The following is a 22,418-nucleotide window of genomic DNA, read 5'->3' as shown; positions in this document are numbered from 1 at the left end:
TTTTTAAAAAATGAAAGCTGAAAGTCCGGAGATAAGGTGAGTCACCCAGAGACCCGGAGGTGACCCCTCAAAACTGGAGTCTCCAGCTGAAAAACGGAGGTCTGGTAACCCTACATGTCACCCATCACTGTGAAGTAACCATTGTTGGACCAAGAACCCAGTGGTAGAACATTCTGCTTCTTGTTTAACTTTGAGTGATTTTGTTTCTGCAGAAGTTGTTGTCTGGAAGTGCCATAAGCCAATATCATGTTATTAGCGTGTTCTTGTACACAAACTTCTCCATTGTTAAATGAGGGAAGGTGTTATTAAAATATGGGATAATCACATAAGAGAAGCTGTTCTAATATTATTTTAAATTTGCTCTGATTTTTTCTGTGAACTAAATCAGTAACATTTTGAAACAAAACTCTGCCATTCAAGTATTACTGAATAACAACTTTTTTTCTAAAATAAACAAATAGCTCAGTCAGCTTTCTACCTCCCTTGACTTTTAAAAATTCAGGCTGTTAAAATACAATGATAAAATAAATATAAGCGGATAGACAGAGAGGGAAAGAGTATTATTTGTAATATGTCCTCAGTTGCTTGAATGCAAGATGTATTGGGTAAATGGAGAAAATAATGTGCTTCTCTTAGCATTTGTTGACTGATGGTATCATTTGATATATGGGTGTGATCCAGAACTTCACGCATGCATGGAGCTCCCATTTCTGGTTGTTGTAAAAGCAGATTACAGGGTGCATTTGTGTGTCATTGCTAATAATGGAAGGACTCTGCTTGGATTCCTGGGGGTTGTAGCATTGCCACATCATGGCCAGTATACTGAAGGAATGATATGGGCACCAAAATTGAGGAACTTAGAACTGTAAATGCCCCAAAAATCATTGAAGATGTGAAAATGGCTTTTTGTGCTCTTTAGCTTCTTTACTGATTCCCAACCCCATAGGACTTTCCCCCTAACTTCTGAGCCCCTACAGTTGCTTTCACCTGATTCTGTCTGTTATTATTTGGATGTTCAGGCAGCCTTGTGAAACTTAGCGTGTGTGGCAATGTTGATTCATAAAGATGTATTTATGCCGCAAGGAGGTTTCATTAAATTGTGAAAAATCCCACTGACCACATCCAGACAGAGCTTTACACACTGTTTTAGTATATTTGGCCACAGTATCCAACCTCAAGATCATTGTGTCTGTGGTGTGTGTTTTCCTATTCACCTGATGAACTGGCAGTGGCTGAGTCATTCCAACTGGGACCTAGGAAGGCAGTGGTGAAGTTGCTAGGGAGTTGATGTTCAGGAATAATTGAGAGAATCAAGAAGACAAATGCAGACTTCTTGGGGGCTCTGGATCCCTTCTTCTTGCCCCTCCCTGCAACCATTTTATTTTCTTAGAGGTCAGAATAATATAGCATATTTTTCTCCTGCTTGGTTAAGTAAGAATTCATCTAAAACATGCATGTATATTCTTCCTATCAGAGTAATTATGCCAGGGGCATAGAATATTATTTGACAGCACTTGTGTGGAGTTCCTGGGCATGTATTCTTTATCTGTGGCGCTGCTGACTTTTGTATAGAATTGTGCTCATAAAACCTTATCAGAGGAGCTTGAAATACTTTTGACAAGCAACCCCTGAAGTCACACTTGAGCTGGATTACACTTTAGAAGTGTGTTAGTCATTGTGAATGATGTTCCCTTTTTCTGTTTTAGGAATTTTATTATTTCTCTGCACATGTCATTTATTACAATGAAAGATCCTTTACATAACACCCTGCTCCCACACCTCAGCATATTTCAAACAGTCTCTGGCTCGTCGTAATCTGTATTATAACATGGCAATATGCTATTCATTGACATATGTTTATTTGTCATGTGCAATGCAAACTGGAATTCTTCCTCCTGTTAGAACAATTTAGAATATTTATTACTTCCTGTTTGAATTTTGTTAATTCTATAGGCACCTGCTCCTAATTAGAATGGAAAATAGGGAGCTGCCTTGCATCGGATGCAGACTATTTGTCTGTATAACCCAACAGTGTCTACTTGGATCAGCAGTGGCTCTTGAGGGTCTCAGACAGAGATCTTTTATATCATCTGCTACATAATTTTATTTTAACTGGATATGCCAGGGATTGAACTGGGGACCTTTTTCAGCACTACTACTGAGCTGTAGTCTTGTTGCTTCCCAGCATTCCATATGGAAGCCTATTTACTTTGATTGGGTGACCAGACCTGGCAGGTTCCCCATGCCTTCTCTCCTTGCTTCCTTTTTACTTACCTTTTTTAAAAAAAGTCGTGTAGCGTCTGTTACTGCTCTGCAGGCACATTTCACTTCATTTTATTTTTGTTGTTTCCAGAGAGAAGAATACATACTGTGGTTGTCTTGCAATTGAGGGATGTGCTTCTTGGTCACTGAAGAATTGGATAGGTTGACTTGAACTCTTCAGCTCTCTATGACTTGAACTCTTCAGCAAATCACACTTGGTCAGCTATCTATTGATCTACCACCTGCCTAAATAGTGAATCTGAAGACAGCATTGTGGTAAGTTGTGAATTATGTCAAAATTTAATGGTTTAACGGTGGTGTGGATTTTGTCAAAATGGTATTTGAAGAGGGAAACATGAAACTAAATGAATTTAGGTCACTTTTATGTAACAGTTTTGGCTCTCTCTCTCTCTCTCTGTGTGTGTGTATGTATGTGTATGTGTATTTATATAATCATCCATGCACATGATGCTTTACAAAGAAGAGGTTTGACAGGTCCCCACCCCAAAGGCTTACCCTCTAAAAATAATGAATAGAATTACACCGGAAAGACATTGCATGCTGACTTGGCATACTGTTTAATGGCTCATGAGTAGACCTGGGTCTGAATCTTCTGCCATGGATCATGAGAGTGATTCTGTGGGTACACTTCTGTAAGCAAGAGTCACGGCTGTCAGTGTGATAGGAAACCAGGCTATGGTTCACACATACATGTGCATTGCTAGATTACTCATTGATTGATAATTGGTAAATACGCATATGAAGCAACTGCACTGAATATTATTGCATTTGAGGTGACGTTAGGAAAGTGCCATCTTTGGTCTTATATCTATAATAGCTCATTCAGACATATATTTGTTATTCAAGTAATGAACATATGCCTGTGTTGATCAGGCCTCTGTTTTGTAGAATACTGGATACCAAGGTCAACAGGGCTTGATTATTCTGACAATGTGTATCCTGTAAACTATGGTTATTTTGTAAAATGTGGAATTGGATTGGATTTCATGTGATTTAAACATGAGGAATTTTATAAGAATGTGCATCCCGGTTATTATAATGCTGATCTCAAAGGATTTAGCTGATTGGCCCCAGTCCAATTATGCTTAATACTGTTGCCTGTAGACCATTGGTGACTATCAGACAATCCATGAGACTACCATGAAAATAAGAGAGGAAAATGCAGAATAGCCAAACATACACTGGCAAGGCAACCAATTCTTCAGATTAAATTTTAACTAAAACCTGGCTTGCCTTTTTAGCTGTACAAGTGCCTGCAGTAAAAACTTCAACCCCCCCCTCCGGCTGTTTAAACAATTATTTCCCATATGTGCTTATAACTTTATTGAATTGTAGCCACAAAAGACCAATATAGTTGCCTTTAAAAAAAATCAGAAGCTTTTCAAGCGTGTTCTCATGTGGTGCCTTTAAGGTAAGAAAATGCAGCAGTCTGCAAAGAACAAGTAAGCTGAAAGAATTGTCCACAATACTTTTTTTTTTTTGTCTTTGGAAAAGAGTAGGGCGTGAGCCTGGTGGAACACACTAATAATTGTACACTGAATTTACTGAAAGGATTGAAATCTAGGAGACTGCTAGAAAGGCTTATTGATTCAATTTGTGGTGAACACAATGATGCCTGTTCTCTGTTAACCATAGTGCTGCTTTGCTTACAAAAAGATAGAGTGCACTGATGCCACTTGGAAGTGGAGATATTATTTTAACATCTGCAAATGTGCCACCTCTTGGTGTAATTCATGAATCCCCCCCACAAACACTTGAATGATATTTTGGCTACTAGTTATGAGCATTAAAAAAGCAAAACATTTTTTTCATGAGTTCTAAATCAGCTTGTAAAGTTTTGGCACAGGGACATGTGTGGTAGGGCAGTGCCGCGTTAGAACTGTAGTGCCTAAGCAACTTCATGGAATCATAGAATCGATGCTGTTGAGTGTTGTGCATCATGAGTTCAGATGCTCTGGCTCATGATTGGCTGCTGGAATGTGGAAAAGAAGAAGATATCACCAGATTGGCAGAATTTGTGCAGGGGGGTGGGATGCTACACATGGTAATCCAATGGGACACATACTTAATTCCCAGAAACTCCCTCCAGTGGAACAAACCCTGATGCAATAAATGACAGAGGAGGTCCAAGTAGAAATAGGAATAGTGGAAGTGGGCAGCAGGGCTTGGCTGTTAAAAGATTGAGAAAGGTAAGGTCCCCTGCCCCACTCCAGCAATGGGAATACTAAGACTTGGCAAAAATGCAGCTGTTAGGGAAGGAAGGACAGTTTCTTATTAAGATCAAGCAAGGGTTAAAGTTCTGGGCATGCACCAACAGCAGCTGCTGACCTGACTGACCTAGTCAACTGGATTCAGAATGCATGGATGCAAAAGTGAGATATCGTTTGGAAATACATCACACTATTAATTAGAAATCATGTTACTTCCATGGTAGGGGTACGTTAAGAGGGCCGGTGTCCATGCCCCCAGCCATTCTCTTTCTGCACACCAATATCCACAACTGCTGAAATGATCAATTTACAGTTTATTAGGACAGAGTGTTACATCACACTCTTATTTCCTCACTGAATGCAATCTGGCAGTTCCTTGTTGGGGTACCAGTTGGATGTAGTCTGAGGCCTCACACTTTGCCCTGTGGTCTTCTAGCCCCTCCAGTTCCTTCACAGCACCTTCTCCCTGCTGGACTTTGGCTTAACTGAAACTCCAGACAGGTCCTTTCTGTTCCCATCCCCTCTCTTCCTCCTCTGAAGCCTCCTTGTCAACAGCTATATCTCTCCCCAGCTCTTACTTACCTGTGCTATCAGACCCCTTTGCAGGGAGGAGAAATTGCAGGGTTTGCCTGGCTGCAGGCTTGGCTCCCAGCCATTCTCCAAGAATAAGCCCTGCTGACTGGGGCCTTCAACCTGCATCCATGCAGGAGGGGAGCACAGGGGCCAGTCCTGGCGATCCTTCACAAATGGACTAAGAGTTTCCACCTAAGAGTAATAAAAACAAGTGTTAATACGAATTTCCAGTGTTCGTAATGTCGGCCCATTATACCAGCATTAGTAGTGAAATGGGTACCTTTTGCATCAGTTGTATTGATTGCAGGTACTGTTGAAGCTTAAATAATGATAGCATATAATTTGCTCTGCTTGAGAAGCAGGGGTGTAAAAACTCTTTGTACTGGCAAATACTGTAATAGTAATTCATTTATTGTTTTTAAGATGCTTTAGAGTGCTTTTAGTGTTTTTGTTTGCCACCCTGGGCTTCTGAGAGGAAGGGCAGGATATAAATTTAATTAATTAATTAATACCAATACATTACCCTGGATTGCATATGCAACCTTTGTTGGGCTGGTGACCAGTAGGCATTACTATCTCTAGTAATTTTCCATGAAGCCTGCAAGTTTGAAGACGTAACTGTGGTTAAGGGGGAGTTATGTCTATGCTCTGTCTGGGAACGGACTGCCAGGGTCGTTGCTATGGTAGCCATCTGATAGCGACTGGGAAAGTTCTAACAGAGTCTATGTGTTGTTCTTCTGAATTATGCCTCTGAGCTGAGAGGCTGTCTTTTGTGATTTATCTATGGAGAGTGATGTACCAGAAGGGGGGGTGACTGAAGAATCTCTACATGTATTTACTCTTAAGCCTCTGGCCTTAATGTCTTTCAATAAAGACTCTTAACATGCTCTGAAGAAGTCTTCTTGCTCAATTTAACTCCAACGTAATGTATGCTGTTTCACACAACAACGCACACACGCCAACAGTGGTAGCAGAGGATGGTTACGCTCCACAGCGCATTACACGGGAGTAAGTTGCTGGTCTGAACGGCAGACGGAGTTCCAGAGAGGGCAGCTTGATCGATTGAACCAGACGGAGGTGAGCAACATGGCTGTAAACCTGTCTGGGGGAGGCTTGCCGATGGAACAACTTAATGAGAAGAATTTTGGCAGCTGGAAGCCGAGGATGCGGGCTTTGCTGATAACAGAGGATTTATGGGACGTGATTGAGGAAAAAACCCCGGCGGTACCGACTGCGGCCTGGAAGCGTCGAGACCAGAGGGCGCAGGCGTTTATAATCTTGGCTCTATCGGATTCTCAACTGATGTGTGTTAGAGATGAGCCGTCGGCTAAACAGATCTGGGATGCGTCCCAGGAATGGCAGCGGAGGCAGGAGGTGCAGAGAGCCCAGCCGGTGGAGGCTGTCAGAAGCAAGGAGGAGAAATGTGCCGAACCGGAGCAGGCTGTCGAAAGCAGACAGGAAAACAAGCGGGAGCAGCAGAGGCTGAAGTCTTGTTTTGCTTGTGGGGCTCGTGGGCATCTCCGTAAAGATTGTGCAATCAAGCGAAACTCCAGGGACGGAGGCTTGAAGCAGGGAAGTGTGAACTTTGTAAACAGAAGTCTAAAGACTTGGAACAAATTAACTTTATTCTTGATAGCGGAGCAAGCCATATACTAATCAAAGACAGGAGTCTGTTTTACACGTCTACAGATGAGCAGGGCTTTGTGTTACTTGCTGATGGATCACGGAAATCCGTAAAAGCACGTGGTCTGGTTAAATTTGACAAACTTGGACTAATGTCAGAATGTTTGTTTGTTCCAGGATTGGCTCATAATATTTTATCTGTGAGAAAACTGGTGAGTTGTCAATTTTCAGTCTGGTTTGATAAAGGAAAATGTTGGGTGCAAGAGGAGAAAATGTTGTCTGTCAGGGTTTCATGACACAAGGGCAGTTTAAAATGTCCATGGGTGTGAAGTGTGCTGATGCCTTGAGTTTAATGGGGTGGAAAGGGAATGACCGCCAGAGCTGTAAAAAGACAGCTGTAAAAGGCACACAGTCAGTGTTTACTGCTCACATGGAATCTTCATGCAATGCAATCAGGTTGATGCCTAAGAGAGTGCAAAGCAGCCGGGTACACATTCCACAGGGAAAAAGAAGAGCTAGGCTTGCACCCAGAGCACCACGAGGTTTTGTTTGGATGCCAGAAACACAGCAGTTAATTCTGAGCAGAAGCATTAAAGTTGCAGAAAAGCCTTGGGATCAAAGGCAAACAGTCATTCTCACAGGGTCAAGTGACACACAACCGCAAACATTTAAACATAAGGCTGAGGAAATGGAATCTCCAGCGCAGGCTGTGCCAAGCACAAGCACAGATGGGGGGGCTGAGAGATCAGAAGTTCATACCAAAAGTGTCAGATACTTTCATGTAAGGGATTGTGTGCAGCAGGGGTTCGTTAACCTGGCATTTTGTGACACTAACAACATGGTGGCTGACATAATGACCAAGTCTTTGTGTGAGGAGAAATTTGGCAAACTGGTGACAAGGCTTGGAATGAACCAAAGTTTGAGTGAATAAAGTTTTAAACTGTACTGAGATGTAAGTTTGAACTATACTGAATTGAAAATGCAATGTACTGAAATGTATTGCAAGAGGTATTGTAGAAATGTATGACTGTATGACTATGTATTATGGAGATGTATTTCATGTGTATTTTGCAGTCTTAATGGAAAAAAGGGGAGCTGTTGGGCTGGTGACCAGTAGGCATTACTGTCTCTAGTAATTTTCCATGAAGCCTGCAAGTTTGAAGACGTAACTGTGGTTAAGGGGGAGTTATGTCTATGCTCTGTCTGGGAACGGACTGCCAGGGTCGTTGCTATGGTAGCCATCTGATAGCGACTGGGAAAGTTCTAACAGAGTCTATGTGTTGTTCTTCTGAATTATGCCTCTGAGCTGAGAGGCTGTCTTTTGTGATTTATCTATGGAGAGTGATGTACCAGAAGGGGGGGTGACTGAAGAATCTCTACATGTATTTACTCTTAAGCCTCTGGCCTTAATGTCTTTCAATAAAGACTCTTAACATGCTCTGAAGAAGTCTTCTTGCTCAACTTAACTCCAACGTAATGTATGCTGTTTCGCACAACAACGCACACACGCCAACAACCTTTGCAGCAATTAATATAATTTGTTTACTACTTAGAATGATTGACTAATATAACATCATGTTTCTTCATAAAAATGTGTTGAGGAAAATATAGATAGAGAGATAAAGGAAATAAAAATCAGCTATTTGACCTGTTTTCCTCTGGACTATAAAATTTCAGGTGGCACATTTGGTGAGACATGCTAGAAGGAATATAGAGCAAAATCAGGATCGTGCTGAAAACAGATATGTTAGAAAAGGTATTGAACTTGTGATCTGCTATATGATCTACTGTAGAAATATCAGAGGAGAATACACTAACTGCACAAACCTATGGATGTCTAATGCTTGGAAGTAAGTCCAACTGAACTCGGTGAGAGTTATTTCTGAATATATATAAAATATAAAATTACATGATTAAGAATTCTATAGATATTTTATTTTAATTTCATGATTTTTTAAAAAATATCAAATCTACAAAACAACAGAAAAGTGGTTTGATTCTAGAAGTGTTTCACAGTTAAGTCAGTTTTATATATGATGCTCAGCAATTATTCAGTTCTGCATTCATCTATCTTGCTTTTGAATGGGAAACATGATATAATTAAGTGATGTCCAAAAATGATTCAGATCTGCATTAATTTATTTCCTTGTCTGTGATTTTGAATAGAGATGATCATGTACAATTAAGCCAGCTGCCTGCGTAATGTGAAATAATAATTTGTAAGAACTGTACTTCTATCTCTGCTTTTGAATAAGCAACATGATCTGCAGTTGCAGGTAGTAATACTTATGTGAGGCACAAAAATGATTCAGATCCCTTGTAGCATAAAAATTGTGTATCTGCTTTTGCAGATAAGCATCCTGCAATGCTGTTGTATGGAAAAATGAACATATCCTTGGAAACAAAGGGACTGGGTTTGCATAGCCATATATTTAATACAACATGCTGAATGAAGCCACAAGAACTTAAGGTAAAACCCTGCTGGATCAGATCAAAGTCCCATCTAGTCTAGCATCATATTCTCGTGGTGGCCAGTCAGATGCCTATGGGAAATCAGGCTTTGAGTGCAACAGCGTTCTCCCCACCTGCAATGCCCAGCAACTGGCATTCAGAGGCATACTGCCTCTGACACTGGAAGAAGAAACATAGCTATCATGGCTAGCAGCCATTGATGTCATATCCTTCATAAATTTGTCTCGAACTCTTTTAAAGCCATCCAAGTTGGTGGCAATTATTGCATCTTGTGATGGTGAATTCCATAGTTTGCTATGTGTAAAGAAGTACTTATTTTTACCTGTCTTCCAGCATTCCACTTCACTGGATGACCTTGTGTTCTAGTATTATGAAGGAGGAGAAAAACTCCATGAGTAGGCCTCTATCATGTCTCCTCTTGCCTTTTTCGTAAACTAAAAAGTCCCAAGAGTTGTGTAGTTTTTCCTCCATAAGGCTGTTGCTACTACCTCTTGATCATTTTGAGATAATTTTGATTGGCCTTTTCCATATTTCCAGCTCTTCAATATCCTTTTTGAAGAATAGCAACCAGAACCATGCACAATTTTTCATGTGTGGCCACACCATAATGATACTGGCAATTTTATTGATTGATTATTTTATGACAGTGAAAGACCAGTCCACACAGAATTGTACAACAAATGTGAAATATAAAAAGTAAAACTCTTGTACATATTAAAACCTGCCAATATTATTTTCAATCCCTTTCCTAATGATCTGTAACAGATTTTTACAGCTGTTGTAGACTGGGTGAGCATTTCCATTTAACTACCTACACAACCCCAAGATCTCCAGATCTTGGAGATGTCTGGATCCAACAGCTCATTATGGTAACTGGGAGGGTGATTTGCTGAGGGGGGGGGAGAGTCCTGCTCCTTTTTCTCCTCTTCCCAGGAGACACCAAAATCTAAGTCTAGACAGGTCTAAACCTTTATTTTATTTTACTCTGTTGCCCATTACACAGTAGTATATTGCTCCTAATTTGACCAGTAGGCCAGTTCTTGTGGTTTGGTTTAAATTGCAGTGGGGTGAGCAATTCCCATGCTGACAAATACGGTAGGGCTCAGCAGCCTAACTGCTTCAAGCCTGAAAATAAAATGAAGCACAAAAAAATGTTCTTCTTTTCATAATCTAGGCTTGCAAATAACCACTTGACTGGTCACCTGGGACAAGTAAGAATTACTTCCAGGAAGCCAAGCAAGTCAGCTCTGTGTGTAGACTCCTACTCTCACTATCACCATTGCAGAAAAAGGGAGAATAATAGTCCTAGAGACAGCTTTCCTAACAGAATTTTCAAAGGTGTGAATTCTGCTCTGGAGATGGTGGATACAACTGTTCCCCCCTCCTTTGTTCTTCAAAGATTGGGGGGGGGACAGCAAAATGCACATTGTTCTGAATAGACAGGCAATTGCATCTTATCTCTCTCCTCTTTCTGCATATGGGGGGAGGAGACCCACATGTTGCCCCATGAATAGAGTTCTGTCTTAAACAACTGTTAAACAATGGGCTGTCTGTGAGTCGTTCAAACTACATTTCAAGCAAATGCTATATATCTGGCTGCTTTATTTCTGTCTTGTGGTAGTTATGACTTTTTATTCCAGTACTTTACAAATAAGGACTATGGCTCCACTGACGGATTTTGGACTGAACAAGCTTCCTGAAGCATGTTCCTGAAGCATCATGTTAGTTTCGTCATTACAGCTAAGCCCCAAACTCTATAAAGCAATTCTGTTAACGGAAGAGAGATCTTTCTTCCAATAATAAGATATTGGCTGGGACCCAGGGATCTTCTGTGTGTGAAAATACAAGTCCAAGACAAACAGAAGCCCACAATGCTGTGTTAAAACTGAATCTGAAGGACTTTAAAAAATAGTCTGTGATATGATCTAGGAGTTTGCTTTCCAGAGCGAAAACATCTTGAATTCCAATGGGCATGCATAATCCCTTATCCTAGGCATACTGATTTTTGCCATAGTCAAAACATTCATGAATAATTTCAAAGCCAATATTCTTTCCAAATACCCAACAAAAAGCTTAATGAGTTTATTGGATTTTTTATTCCAGTCATTTCTTTTATATTTCTCAAAATTGATCTCCGGAATAATTTAATACAGTTCTAAACACATGCAGAAAAATAGCCTTGTGGGTTCCATGTCTGTAATAGTTATTACTATTGAAATTGTAAATCTATCTTAACCAGTAAGGAATACCATATTATTGATACTAAATTTTCAAGCAAACAGAAAATTACCACTCCTTTAAACTAGATGACATTATTCCCCCCCCCAACAAGTTGCATATGTGTCTATTGGAAACCTGTGAACCTGCCACCCTCGTGTCCCATTAAACACACCTCCTTGAGAAGAGGGGAATCTTTTGCTAGAGATAACCCAGGTGCTTTGCCCTGAAATGTATCTGAACAGTGTTTGTGTAACTCAAGAAATGTAGATCCAAACCAAGCTAAAGAAAAGTTTGCTTTTATTGAAAGACAAGAGAAGAATAGAGATACAAAATTCCTGAGTATGAGGCAGCATTAATTATAAATATTCTAACTCATTCATAACTCTAAACTAAAGAGACAAAAAGTCCCTATTGCTAAATGAAATGAGAAGTTGCAGAGATTACCTGTTTTAGGCCTAAAGGAGTAGGCAGGGGAATACAGTGGCAGTGATGTGAAGGAGGTCTGACCAAAAGGCAGGAAGAAATCTCTTTGCCTCAAGGTTTGCAGCTGAGGGGCGAAATAAGACAGACACGTCAGCTTGGGTTGAACAAGGGCCACTTTATTTAATTATAACAAAACCCATTTTAAAGAGTCCTGCAGAGGGAAAACCTAGGTGCGGGAACTGTCTATAAGCAAGTAGCTTGCCATACAGCTCTTGGGCGACCAGCCCCTCCTGGGGCAAGAGCAAGCCCATCTGCTTACCCTTTACCCCAGCCACACCCTGTAGGTGAGTAGGGGGGTCTTCTCACGTTACCACCCCCGGGGCCGTACAACCATCGGGTGGATGAGATAAGTTGGCCTCAGAAGCAGCCCATATCCTGCCCTCGAGCCATAAAGCCCTGACAGACAGGCCTCTGGAACTGACAATCACATCCAAAGGTTCCTAAGGGGGCCACCTAGCTGTCCTTACCTACTTCCCTTCCTGCACCCGTGCCATAACAACCTGCCCTCCATAGGGTATTAACAGTTTAAATATGTCAAATTAGTCGAATCAGCCAAAACCACCTATTAATCACAACACCCCCTAACCCGATTCCGTCCCACTCTCACAGTGTGGAGCAGGCAAAAAACCTGTCTGCCAACTAGGGTGGGCAGGATAAAAATTCCTACTTGGCCCCGAAGCGACCCCTGAACACACCATAACAGAGAGAGGGCAGGGTGGGCGTCGCACGCCAAAGAGGAGGCTAGGAGGGGCAGCCGGGACTTAAATAAGCCCCATAGCTCCACTCCTTCACGCCATACATTGTGCATGCATAACTGCTGTGATGCGCAACATTGTCCCCCTCTAAGATGGCGGCGGCAGCATCGCCCCCATCAGCAACTATGCCCCACTTGCCAGCTGCGCGGCTAGTGGGGCGGTATTTGTATTGAGACAGACTCCCCAACTTATGTCCTGAAGTCCTGCACTGCATTCCTTGAGACTGTAGTTATACATGTTGCACCTCAGATTGCTGTCTTGGATCTCAAATGCTGTTCGATACGCGTTCTCTGTTACAAATTAGCATGAAGAGGAAGGATCTTGGTATGAGGTGATCTCATGTTATGTATGTATTTCTTGCTGAAGAAAAACTTGTTGCTCAGAGAAAAACTAGTTCTGCTTTCTAATGATGTGTTCTTTAAACAATGGGATTGTTCTGCTTGGCATGAGGGAAATCTGCCAAGAAATGAGATAACATTTAATTCAGGTTCTGCATATTCCTCTGAAAGTACCAAAAGATGGTCCTTGCTTCTTCTTGTTGTTTCATAGTACTCGGGAAGGCACAAGAAGTCACAAAACAGGGGGTGTGGGGTGGGAAATTAGTACAGAATATTCCAGTTTTGCCACCCATTGAACCAAAGTGGGGGACAGCCAGAGCACTTCTAACAGACACTATACCAAATCCAGTTCCATTTTTCTTCTGAGATATAAGTGCCCAGCCCTTTAATTTGGAGAACCATTTATATTTTTGCCAATGGAATCTGTCTTTGCAGCTGTTGAAGTGTTCACTGCAAGCAGAACAGGCAGGCAAAGTGGGCGGGTGGCTGAAGCAAACAAACTGCAGTCTGAACGTTTCAGCTGCCCATCTTGGGGAGGGGGAGAAGCAAGGCTGAGCCATGCTGGGCTCGAGGGTGGGGGTGGGGGGAAGCTGATAAGTGGCTCATGCTGCAACAGTTGCAGGAGACTAGTAAGCAGCCTAGGCAGGGCAGTGGCTTTGCTCAAGGGCGGTGGGAGGGTGGGGACAGAAGGCCGGTCAACAGCCAAGGGAAGACAGCGGCGGTGGTGGCCTGGGCAGGTGGGAGGCCAGAAAGGTTTGTGAGTGCCCAGGGGTGGTGAGTGGTTTGTGGGTGCTTCTCTCTCTCTCTCTCTCTCTCTCTCTCTGTGTGTGTGTGTGTGTGTGTGTGTGTGTTTGTCCCTGTATGTGTGTTTGGAGGTGCCTGGACTGCGTTTGGAGGTGTGTGTGTGAGAGAGAGTGAGGGAGTGAGAGAGGGAGTGTGTCCCTGTCCTTGTGTGTATGTGTTTGGGGGTGCCTAAGCTGTATGTGCGTTGGGGGGTTGGCCAACAAAGAAGGCAGGGGGCTCTTCCACCCTAGTATGAGATCCCCCCCCTCAATAGATATATGCTACCAACTTGATGGATACTTTTTTTTCCAATTAGCGAGCTCTCTTAATAGGCAATTGGTTCTCAATTTAATTAAAGCATATCTAATTTCAAAATATTGCAGAAATGAGGTTGGAAATTATCTAGTTTCCTGTTTAAGTTATCACATTATTCCATCTTTCTATAATTTCTTCAGTTCCAATAAATTATTTTTCTCCCTCAGAGAGACATGACCTAAATCCATATAGGGACATTACAAATGAGTGTGTGGAAGGAGGATTGGATCATGCCCACTGGATCCATCTGTAGCATCCATATTTCACAGTACCTTTCCCACAGGAACTTTAGTGCATAGGCCTTGTTCAACTGGATCTTGAATGTGGAAAGTAATCTAGATCTCACTTCCACATCTTCATTTGAACATATAACAGACATCTGCACAGGGATCTAATATCTTAATTTTAATGTTATCAAACTAGTCATTAGATGAACAATAGGTTGTGGGGGGTTGGGGAGGGAGTTAATATTTGTTTTGTATTGTTCCAGAATCAAGAATCAAGAAAATGAAATTGATGTTTTGTGTTATCATCTCAAGTCATTATTACAATTATACCATGCAGTCTATTTTAAGGAAATTTTTAAATAACCCTGTTCTGTTTTATATAACTTTCTATTCACAGTATATAAAATATCATAATTGATTGTAACACATAAATTGCAAGAGATTCACAAGGTGAATAGAGTTGAGCTCTGCTGAACTTTTCTTTGTCTTCTTAATTTGTTCCAAATGGACGTGACAGATGGCTTTTGAGTAAAAGGTGAAAGACTGCTCACAGTGGAGGCGAAGGTTCACCAGACAAGTGCTGAGAATAGGAAGTTTCCACAGTATCAAGCTGATCATACCTCTTTGAGAATGAGATCAAATTGAACTGGTGTCAAGGTTTTTACAGACGGGGAGGCTGGAATTTCTGTGAGAATGAATCCTGACAAAAACATGAGGTGTATAAGATCAGAAGAATATGTAACAAGAATCACTCAGTTTGTTCAAGGTTATTTGTACATCTCAGAACATCTGCTGCCTTTGCCACAACCAAGAGAGTATGCTTGGTCTTTCTATATTGTTGCTCTAATTTTAAAAGTGGGCCATTGATTGATGTACTCAACAAGATCCTCAGGGTAGCATGAATCAATGGGTAGATGCTATATCACATCCCTGTAAAATAGGAGTATATGAAATATCAGTACAAAATACCATAAGTTGTAAGGCCATGGCTCAAATTAAGCCCTGGATATTTTATATGTGCATCTTCCATGAATTTTCTCAAACTTTATGTTGAACCTGGGTCTTTTAGCTGTGTCAGTGGCTTCTAGCAATTAGTATGTGATGTATGTTTTCCTTTATAATCTTACAGTTATTTTAATTCCATTTTACACTCTGTATTCCACTACTCCTTTCTTATATCACTTTTACAAAACATTTTGAAGTTTCACATACCTGTCTTCATATAAGCTGAAGAAAAGTCCAAATCTTTCTAGTTTAGCCTTGTCTGGAGGGTGTTCTGTATACCTGCTGACCGTCTGTCCTTTTCTAGTTCCCTGTCCTTTTTGAGATGGAACACAGAAGTACGAGGGAGAGAAGAACCATTGATGCAATAGACTTTAGAGATATGGGGTTGGATACAAACATACCATTCCATTAATGGAAGGAGAGTTCTGCTTGTTGAAGGACCCCTTGCATTCACAATAGTCTTCTTCCATGAATGGAAGCTTTGACTATTTTGAGGGGTTGGGTGGAGGCTCCAGGAGACTAGCAGTGGCAATGGGAGCATTATTTTCCTTCTATTTTTAAACTTCATTGCTATTGCTCTGTTGTGGCAAGCTGTGGCAGAGCTGCAATTTGCAGCTCTGTGGGCTGCCTCGGAGAGAACATTTGTGTTTTAATAATGCTACATTATGACAATAACATGGTTCAAATAGAAATGTTGTGGCGGAACCCAGTGGCCTATAAGGCTGCAAAGCTGCTGCTTGTCTCCTTTCCCAAGAAAATTTAAAGAATTTCACTCCCCCAAGAAATAGCAGAACCACCTCCCCTTCCCCACAAAAAAACAGCAGAACCTTCCTTCCCAGCCTTACATTGCCTACAAATGAGGCCACAAACTTGGGGAGGAATGTTTGATTTGGCTAGTTTATATAGCATTTTATTGTAATTTTGCTTGTAATTTCTAAGCTGAAACGGAAGATACACTTTGCAGAAAATTTGGCTCCAAGGAAGGGGCAAAACTGTTTACCTATTCAGAACAGAGTGCAAGACATGAGATGGAGGTGAAACTGGAATTAATTCTTGTTTTATTAGAGTAACGGTTACATTAGAAGCAGTGCGCTTCATAGACCTGACTATGCTAACTCACTACTGGCCCTAACTAAGTTACTTAGGCATTCTCTGCAGCGTGTGGAGTAGATTGACTCAGCAACCCAATCAGGGGGGTGCCACCTTAAATAGGGAAGGTCTTTGCCCTTAATCTCTGACTCCTGTGAACAATCACCTTCTGACCGTCCTGCTTCTCGTGTTGTCTCATGCGGGGCAAGAGGGGGCGAGCCTCCGGCTGCTCATCTGACAGCAAAGGCTCACTAGGTGCTGGCTCGACCTTGGGGGGTGGGGAGCAGGTTGGCAGGGAAGCTTTTGAAGTGCCAGGTGGGGAAACCTGGGGGGGTGGAGTTGGTGCGCGTGAGAGATAGCTTCCCAATGGCTCTGTTGGAGTGCTTCCAACCAGAGCAGGTGCCGCGTCGACGGGACGGCTGACCATGGGAACTTGTGGGTTGTCAGCATCTCCCTCTCCCTCAGTGTCCTCAAAAGCCGCATCCTCCTCTGACATCTCTCCCTGGTCCACCTGCGGGATCTGGGTCTCAACACAAGGGCAGGAAGCAGTGATGTTTTTATTTTGGTTTGATTTAATGACATTGTCACATAGGTAAATATCAGATCTTGGATGATTACTTTTAAAAAGGAATAAGTTACAATTACTGTTACATGGCCTCCCAAATTAATAAATTAACATTACAATTACAACTGCTATGAAAGTAACTGATTACCGTTACTCAATGGCAAATGCAGAAGAAGAGGAATTGGAGAGATTTTATGCAGAAGTACAGGAGGAAATTGATCACACACCAAAACAAGGTGTTATGGTAATCATGGGAGACTTGAATGCAAAAGCAGGGAACAGAGAAGAACTAGGAATTGTGGGGAAATGTGGCTGAGGAGGCAGAAATGAAGCAGGAGAAAGATTTATTGAATTCTGTGAAGCCAATAATTTGTTTCTTGCAAACACATCTTTTCAGCAACTGAAAAGGTGACTGTACACATGGACATCACCAAATGGTCAATACAGGAATCAAATTGATTATATAATTGGTAGCAGAAGATGGAGAAGTTCCATACTTTCTGCAAAAACAAGACTTGGAGCAGACTGTGGTACAGATCATGAACTGGTTGTATCGAAAATCAGAGTACAGCTAAAGAAGGAGAACAAAGGAATCATAATGCCAAAATACAATTTAAAAACATCTCAAAAGAATATAAAGATCAAATAAGGAACAGATCTGAGGCTTTAAACTTAGTTGTCAGAGAGCGAGAACTATGGAGTGAAGTCAGACATTATCAGGGAAGAATGCAAAAATACAATACCTCTAGCAGAGCTTGGAAGTAACTAGTTACAAGTAATGAATTACTTGTAATTCATTACTTTTTTGAGTAACGAGTGGGTAATTCCTTTACATTTTGATTGTAATAGATCTAGGAGTAATTTTACTACTTTTGTAGAGTAATTGTAATGTTTCCAGAATTACTTTTGGGCACTACTTGAGGGGGGAGCAGGGGAAGTCTTCTGCTCCTCTGATTTGTGGATGAAAATCATGTGCCTCAAACTGGGCTTCTGTGCAGTGTCACTCTTTCCTCATGCTCTGTGGATGGGCAGGAGGTGACGAGGGAGGAGGCGGAGAGTGAGATGGGGTGGAGTGGAGAAAACAATTATTTAAAAAAACAGATAGTGGTGGTGAAGAATGGAGTGGAGGGAAAAAGGATCCGGAGGTCAAGAACATGGATAAAGGAGGAAGAGGCAGCAGCAGAATGGAGATAAAGAACTGTGGAGGTGAAAGATGACAATGTGTGTGTGTGCATGTGTGTGTGTGTGTGTGTGAATACTGTGTTTGCACTTGGCACACAAAGTGGCTTCCACCACCCTCTCTGGCTACTGTGCTGCATTTGCAGTATTTTAACTTTTTTGCATCACAGGGGAAAATGTTTGCTTGAGTGAGTGTCCCTTAGTTGGTGGCAGGGCAGGGTCTGAGAGGTGGTTAAGAGACAGAGATTATGCTGGCTGGGTGAGTGGGGGGGTTGCACTTTGTTTGACATGCAAAGATCTGAGTACTGGCCTCAGCCTCCCTCCCCACCTCCCTTACTAGCAGAGAGACCACCATTGCTATCTTATGAATACAAATAATTATTCTACTACCTCTGTATGTGTTTGTTTATTTTTAATGTTGTTTTAGGCTACTTAGATGTGCAGCAGCCAAGGCCAGCACCTTGTAGACATTTTTTTTAAAGTAGCTGAAATGTAATTATAGTGATTACTTTGGAGGAAAAGTAAAGCAATCAGTTACTTTCAGAGCAATTGTAATTGTAACGGTAATTACTACTTTTTTGGGTCATGTAACTGTAACTGTAATTTATTACTTTTTAAAAGTAATATTCCAAGCTCTGACCTCTAGTTAAAAAGAGAGAAAGACCTCAATGGATGACTGAAGAAACTCTTAAAATGGTTAAAAAGAGTAGGAAAGCAAAAGCAAAAGGAGATAGAAACATGGTCTAAATGCAGCAATACAGCGACTAGTACGTAGGGACAAAGAGAACTATTACAATAGTTATTGTATAGAAATAGAAGAGGACAACAAAAAGGGAAGAACAAGAGCCCTATTCCAAAAGATTAGAGGAACGAAAGGGAAATTTAAATAACCAGGAACAGATGGCATACCAATAGAGTTGCTACAAGCTACTGAGACTGAATCTGTCCAAATTTTGACAAAATTTGTCAAGAAATATGGAAAACTAAACAATGACCCACAGACTGGAAGTGTTCCATATACATCCCAAAGGGAATCCCAGGGAATGCAGTAATTATCAAACTATTGCCTTAATATCCCATGCAAGTAAGGTAATGCTCAAGATTCTACAACAAAGGCTCTTACCATATATGGAGCGAGAAATGCCAGATGTCCAAGCTGGTTTTACAAAGGGAAGAGGCACCAGAGATATGGCAAACATACATTGGATAATGGAACGGACCAATGAATTTCAGAAGAAAATCACCCTGTGCTTTATAGATTACAGCAAAGCCTTTCCTGTGTTGATCATAAAAATATTATGGAATGCTTTAAAAGAAATGAGGGTGCCACTGCATTTGATTGTCCTGATGCGAAACCTATACTCTGGACAAGAGGCTACTGTAAGGACAGAATATGGAGAAACGGATTGGTTCCCCATTGAAAAGGGTGTGAGACAGGGGTGTATTTTATCACCCTATTTGTTTACGCAGAACATATCATACGGAAAGCGGGATTGGACCAAGATGAAGGAGGTGTGAAAATTGGAGGGAGAAATATCAATAATTTAAGATATGCAGATGATACCATACTACTAGCAGAAACCAGTCATGATTTAAAATGAATGCTGATGAAAGTTAAAGAGGAAAGCATAAAAGTAGGACTACAACTGAACGCCAAAAAGACTAAATTAATGACAACAGAACATTTATGTAACTTTAAAGTTGACAAGGACATTGAACTTGTCAAGGATTATCAATACCTTGGCACAGTCATTAACCAAAATGGAGACAATAGTCAAGAAATTAGAAGAAGGCTAGGACTAGGGAGGGCAGCTATGACAGAACTAGATAAGGTGCTCCAATGCAAAGATCTATCACTGAACACCAAAGTCAGGATCATTCAGACCATGGTATTCCTGATCTCTATGTATGGATGTGAAAGTTGGACAGCGAATAAAGTGGATAAGAGAAAAATCAACTCATTATGAAATGTGGTGCTGGAGGAGAGCTTTGCGCATACCATGGACTGAGAAAAAGACAAATAATTGGGTGTTATAATAAATCAAACCAGAACTGTCACTAGAAGCTAAAATGATGAAACTGAGTTTATCATACTTTGGACACATAATGATAAGACATGATTCACTAGAAAAGACAATAATGCAGGGAAAACAGAAGGGAGTGGAAAAAGAGGAAGGCCAAACAAGACATGGTTTGATTCTGTCAAGGAAGCCACATACCTGAACTGACAAGGACTGAACAGGGTGGTCCATGACAGATGCCACTGGAGGTTGCTGATTCATAGGGTCGCCATAAGTCATAGTCGACTTGAAGGTACATAACAACAGCAACAACTCAAAAGTAATCACTATAATTACACTTAAGTTATTTTTTTAAAAAAATGGAGTGCCTACAAGGTGCTGGCTTTAGCTGCTGCACATCTAAGTAGCCTAAAACAACATTAAAAATAAACACACACAGAGGGTAGTAGAATATTTTTTTTATCCATGAGATTAACAGAATGGCATAACAGAATCTCCCATCCACCCTCCACTCCCACCCCAGCAATAGTGATATCCTAACACACATATACCTTTTCACTGGAAATCAATTTTTACACTTGAAATGCTGCTTTTGCAATACATTTCTGTTGTCTCATCTTTGCTCAAAGAGCACATCAAACAAGGAATGTCTTTTTACAGTCATTACGTTGTCACCAGTACTGAACAGCCGTTCTACTGCGGTGCTTGAAGGCATGCCTGTGTTGTGCTGCAAAAAAGACCACATCACCCCTTTAAAGTAAAACACATTTTTACCAATATGGCAGTTCCCCATCATCAAAGAAAAATGCAAACTTCAGTACTTTAGCGGTTGCCTTTGTAATTTTTTTTGTCAACCGTATAATTTACAGGTAACTTAATCCTGAACATACGTACCTGGCAGTAAGTCCCATTGAACTCATTGGTAGACGTGTATGCACGATTGAACTGTCAGAGGTAGAACTTAAGAGGTGTAACACAGGTAAACAGAAAATGCACATATCAAAAGTAATCCACCAGAATAAATGTTATTCCTTCTGCAGTTAAAAATATAGCCTTGCACAGCTTATAGTGAAACTATGGAACTTGCAACCGCAAGAAGCAGTAATGGGCATCAACTTGGATGGCTTTAGAAGAGGGTTAGACAAAATTCATGGAGAATAAAGCTATCAGTGGCACCTAGCAGTGATGGCTATGTTCTACTTCCACTCTCAGAGACAGTATGCTTCTGCATATCAGTTGCTGGAAATACAAGTGAGGAGATTCCTATTTGTGCACTCAGGTCCTGCTTGTGGGCTTCCCTTTAGGGCATCTGATTGGCTGCTGTGAGAACCAGATGCTGGACTAGAAGGGCCACTGGTTGGATCCAGCAGGCTCTTATGTTCTTGTATGTAATTGCAACAGAAAATAAAAGTTACTTGTAGGGTCTTACAGAGCAGGATAGCCAACATGGTGCCCTCCAGATGTTGTAGGACTACAATTTCCATCATCCCTGATAGTTGGTTATGTTATCTGAGACTGATGGGAATTGTAATCCAACAACATCTGCAGGGCACTATGTTGATGACCCAATTACATTAGCACAACTCCCTTCCCACCTATTTTAAACATGGCCAGAAAAGTATGCCTCTTAAATTCTATGTCTGACAGTGCATTCCTTTCAGTGGTAAAAATTAATCTGCAATCATATATACTTACCCATTTAACTCAGTGAGGCTTAACTCTGAGTAAACTTATATAGGACTAGACTCTGCCAGGATACATTTCAGGGGCTATACTTTATTAATGCTGTACCAACTACAACTACCAACTGCTGCTTATGTACATATATTGTCTCAGCCTAAGCTACCGCACAGGGTTGTTGCAAAGATAAATGGGGGAGGGGAGGAAATGGCAATTCACAAATCAAAAGCAAATCTGGTGAGAGGGATACACAAGTAGTAAGATGTTTGGCAGACAGAATGCTAACAGGTGAAGCTTCCCCATAAATGTATTTCCATTATAGAAAAGGCTTACCTCTGTCATTTCTACCTCCCACAGAGCTGTTAAATGCACAAGAGCCTGATCTCGTGCAATGCCAACCCTAAACCATACAAAGAACTCAAGTTTTTTTGAAAATAACCACCACAGAATTGGGGATTTTTTTTAAAAAAAAAAATCTGTACCTGTATGAAATACGATATTTTCAGGTAAAAAGAAGTTACGAGACAGTAGACATAAAAAACAACGCACAAAGCCTTGACAAACAGCAACAAAAATACAGGCATACCCCACTTTAAC

At 41.1% G+C, this 22,418-nt stretch overlaps 1 protein-coding gene across 4 annotated transcripts in view; it reads left to right on the top strand.

Moving 5' to 3' along the window:
- Window positions 1-22,418, top strand: part of CDH18 (cadherin 18) — a 560,265-nt gene that overhangs the window by 153,451 nt on the left and 384,396 nt on the right. For all 4 annotated transcript variants that reach the window (XM_061589839.1, XM_061589822.1, XM_061589830.1 and 1 more), the window contains exon 2: window positions 2,354-2,538. The gene's annotated coding sequence lies outside the window, so the exon portion shown is untranslated. The remainder of the gene's footprint in view (window positions 1-2,353; window positions 2,539-22,418) is intronic.

This window comes from Rhineura floridana, chromosome 1 (genome assembly GCF_030035675.1).
Source record: "Rhineura floridana isolate rRhiFlo1 chromosome 1, rRhiFlo1.hap2, whole genome shotgun sequence".
NCBI lineage: Eukaryota > Metazoa > Chordata > Lepidosauria > Squamata > Rhineuridae > Rhineura > Rhineura floridana.
This window is presented reverse-complemented; position numbering and strand designations above follow the sequence as displayed.